The following is a 4,645-nucleotide window of genomic DNA, read 5'->3' on the forward strand; positions in this document are numbered from 1 at the left end:
GTAAATAATACTACAATAAACATAAATATGCATATATATTTTCAAGTTAGGGTTTTCATTTTCTTTGGGTAAATACCCAGTAGTTTCTTAAGAATTTGAAAACAGAAATAACTAGTTTTCTTAGGTGATGTATGAGAAAATAATTATTGGGATCCAAATGGGCCATTTCGCTTCCTTTCCGTCCATACAGTCCTTCTTTTACATCCTTACTTCTCATTTTCTCATTACTCCAAATCAAGAGCTGCATTCATCATGGGGGTATTTGGAGACTAATGTTGTCATAGCTCTGTGCCCATGTTTACAAGCTGTTTGAAAGCCAGCTTTAAGATCCTTGATAAGAAGTTCTATCAAAAGTTAAAATGTTTTTCTTATATCACAAGGCAACACAAATAAAAATTGTTCCCAAGGGTCAGAAAGATTGTAATATGAATGCATCAATATGCTCCACACTAGGGAGAGAAAAAGAATCTACAGTCGGGCCAATCCACTGTATTGAGAGTTCACTGAGAGTCTCAAACTTAATTTTAAAAGGGGATTTGGATATGAAAAACAAACAGGAAGTCACATTTTTGGCAAATGTGGAGACATCCAAATCCCGAACAGTGGCAAAATTCTGCATTCACAACAGTTGAGGGGGCTCTAAATTTGCAAACATGCTATTCGAGCCCCTTGTCAAAGAAGGGGAAAATGCTTTAAAAGGCCAAAAAGCAAAGTCATGTAGGACATTAAGAAGTTGTTTGATTTTTTTTTTCAAACTAAAGACTCTGATGAGTTATGTGTAAAGGAATCAGAAACACAAGGATTAAGCTTTACTTAAAACAAACATAGGTTTAAATGTGGGGAGAGAGCTATGGGCAAAGTTTGTTAAGAGCTCCCCTTAATCCCAAATATTTGCACAAAGGGTTGATTTTTCCAGAATGCAAGTTCTGTGTCTAGTTTGATGGCATCATTCACTAGAAATTGCCATTCACCTGGTGTTCTTCCGGCCCAAAGAGAGCTGCCATTTGCACTCTAACACTTGTCTTCCCCAAATGGTAATTGATTGCTTTCTACGCCATGCTAGCGCTCGTTTACAAAAGCAGACTCGGAGAGCAGAAAATAGGCAGCTCCATGTTCTTGAATTTGAGGCGTGTTCTGTGCCTGAACAGCGCCTATAAACATTACCAGGTGCATCTTGTAGGCATTGTTTCCAGAATGGCCATCTCACAATGCTTCTGATGCGTCTCCAACCACTTTGGCTTAATTGGTTTCATGTGCCATTCACTCTAATTTTGTGGAAGGCTGGTTTTTCTCTGGCAATGGGTGACATTTTCCTGGCCCGGCAATCACATGCCTGGGAGGTTTCTACTTGAGTGAAGGCGAATTCTGGCCAAAGGAGCCTGGCTGACATGCTGGAGGCTCAAATCCTCCAGACACACAGAGTTACAGACAGAGAACAACTGGCGCCATGCTGTGCATTCCCACCCATCTTCAGCACGTTAGGGTGAGTCAAAGGTCTTCTCTTTGTTTTCAACAAGTGAAATTAGGTCTCCGGGATTTAAATGCCGAGTTAGAGCTCAGCTCAGAGAGTAAACGGGGAGACTGGAATATAATCATCTAAGTTAAATAATTGGAGTCATGGGTCTCCATCGTCTCCATACTTGACTGTGCGTTGGAATGGCCTAGGAAGCTTAAAAAATGCTGATGCCTGGGTCCCGTGCCCCAGAGATTCTGGTATAAGTGGACCACTATGCAGTTTGGATATCTAGATTTGTTAAAGCTCTCCAGATGATTCCGCTGTGCAGCTGTAGTAGAACGCCTCTCGGCTGGGGCTTCAGTTTTGATTATCATAATGAAGCGAATTATTGGAATACAATCATGAAACTCAAAACTAGCTGCATATTAGAACCACCCGAGGTGAGTTTTAAGCTACTAATACTACTGCCCGGACTCCCCTCAGAACTTCTGATTCACTTATATAATATTAACTATGGTCTAAGCTCTGTTCTAAATGCAACGTATGTATATACACACATACAATATATTATTCCTTGGCCTAAGTTCTAAGTGTGTTCTGAGTTACTGGTCTAAGCTCTGTAATAAATGTGCATGTGTGTGTGTGTGTATTTTTTTGCAATGAGCCTATAAACTAGTTACTTTTAGCAGCTACCTCCAAAATGGTTCCAAGTGATCCTTGCTCCCTGGTACCAGGGTGTAGTCTCCTCCCACATGGAATCAGGGTTGATCTTTATGACCAATGAAATACAGCAGTAGTGATGGTGTATGACCTCAAGTCTAAGTCATAAAATGCATTGCAAGTTTCATTTGGTCTCTTGGGTGACTTTCTTTGAAGGAAGTGAGATGGTGTGCCATATGGATTCTCAAGCAGTCCAGTGAAGAGGACTCTGGGGACCGAAACCAAAACTTCCTGCCAAGGGTATGCACCATTTTGTCATGCATGTGAGCAAACCACCTTGGAAGTGGGTCCTCTAGTCCTAATCGAGCCTCCGGATGACTGCAGCCCTAGCTTAGAGAAACCCTGAGCTGGAAATGCCAATCCAAGCTGCTCCTGCATTCCCACGCAGAAAAACCATAAAAGATCTTAAGAAGATCTTTAGAAAGATCATATTTCATGTTATTTGTTATGCAGCTTTAAGATGACACTATGATTATTATTATTATTATTATTATTTTATAGTTGGGGAAACTGAGTCATAAGGAAGTTAAGTAACTAAGTTAAAATTACAGAGCTATAAAGGGTGTACTTGGGGACTATATTAGGTAATTTGTTTTCAAAACCTGTTCTCTTAAAAATGATGCAATGAAATTGTTCATGCACATTGTCATGTCTCGCTTGATGGAGAAGTTACAATGGCAATAATAAGCCAAAGAAAGTAGGTGCGTGCAGACATCTTACACATTGTGTATGCATTGCCAATCGTTTCAGAATTATTAGACCATCAAAATGCTGTCCTTCCCCTAATCATCCTCCACTTTCTCTTCTTTCCTTTAGCACACAGCTTTGAAGGAGCTCTCGGGGGATCGACCATTCCAACCCTATGGGTTTTTTTTTTTAACCAATACCCCAGAACACAGTTATGAAGTCTATGTTGCAGATGGGTCAACAAATATATCTTCATATATAAATTTTTTTCTGCTTTAAATTAAACCTTTATTTAGGTTTTACAAACTTTGAGAACTAAGCAGCTGTTTATATTTTAAAGAAATCCTTCTAGGCAGTGTAGAAAACATTCAGACGTTTAAGAGGCAGTAAGACCTCTGCTCTGTGTTTACTGGGTAACTTTGGGCAAAGCACTGAATGTCCAGTTGCCACTCAGGGATTCTAATTACATTGTGCTTGGATGGAGGCTGCACATGGGGTTTTGTAAAGCCCTCTATATAATTCGGAGTGCATCCAGAATTGCAAACTACTGATATAATCTCTCATAGTCTCGGTTCGGAGGTAGTAATATGGAGCCCTTGGTGGTTTTTGTGAGGATTAAGGATAAGTAATTAAGACGAAGCTCCAAGCATGGTGTTTGGCAAATAGCTGGTACATGATGGATGCTATCCAGGAGTATTTGAGGTTTGTTTTAAAAATTTTTATTGTGTTACACAAAGATTCAGTACTTGCTTAGATACATCCATTCATTATTTTTCCCTGGTGAGTCCTAAGGCTTTCATATTTAGAAATCCCTTTCCCTTCAAGTGTCTTATGATTTCATTTTTATGTTTATCCCACCTATCTGGAACTTACTTGAGCATATAATGCAAGGTGAGGCTAGGAGTTACCTTTTTTCTAAAGAGTCCATTTTCCCCTGACCTGCCCTAAATCCTCTCCTTCAGCCATTGATTGGTAACACCTTCTTAGTTCTGTATTGGGTTTTTAGGTATATATCAGCATCTATTTCTGGAACAACTGCTCTCAGAAATGGATTGTTTCTTTATTCTTGTTCTAGTTTTTTAAATGCTTAATTATTAAGGCTTTGAAGCATCTTTAATATCTGTTGGATTAATTCAAACATTTACCACCTTTCCTTTATTAACAATTTCTTCCATATTCTTGATGGAGGTATCTTTTGAGAGCATCAAGTTCTTACCCTGCCTTCAGTAATTCTTTGTCAGCTAACAGAATCATTCCATTTCCCCATTAAGTTACCCCAAATGGAAAGAAAAGTATACTATTTACTCAGGATCAAGGGATGTAATCCAAAGCAGCCTACAGAAGGCCAACATTCCACTTGTCTAAGGTTCCATTTTTAAAATCCAAGCAACTTTGCCATCTATCTTATAAGGTATTTACCTTTTTTTTTACAAATAGATTTTATTTTTATAGCTGTTTTAGATTCACAGCAAAATTGAGTAGAAGGTAGAGAGATTTCCCATGTATTTATTCCACACCTGTATAGCCTCTTCCATTATCAATGGCCCCACAAGAGTGGTATGCTTGTTGTTATTCGTGGAGCTGCACTGACATATCATCATCGCCCAAAGTCCATAGTTCAGGGTTCACTTCTGGTGTTGTATATTCTATAGGCTTTGGCAAATATGTAATGACCTATATCCACCATTATAGTATGACACAGAAGAGTTTCACTGCCCTAAAAATCCTCTGTGCTCTGCTATTCATCCCGACCTCCTTCCTCATTCCTGGCAACCATGGGTC

At 39.2% G+C, this 4,645-nt stretch overlaps 1 long non-coding RNA gene across 1 annotated transcript; it reads left to right on the forward strand.

Annotated features, from left to right (window-relative positions):
* The first annotated feature begins 844 nt into the window (after positions 1-844).
* LOC109500134 lies at positions 845-4,254 on the forward strand. The gene is made up of 3 exons (XR_002157768.2): positions 845-1,483; positions 2,333-2,416; positions 2,993-4,254. It is a non-coding gene; the product is annotated as an uncharacterized LOC109500134 (long non-coding RNA).
* The last annotated feature ends 391 nt before the right edge of the window (positions 4,255-4,645 follow it).

This window comes from Felis catus, chromosome B2 (assembly GCF_018350175.1).
Source record: "Felis catus isolate Fca126 chromosome B2, F.catus_Fca126_mat1.0, whole genome shotgun sequence".
NCBI classification, from domain to species: Eukaryota; Metazoa; Chordata; class Mammalia; order Carnivora; family Felidae; genus Felis; species Felis catus.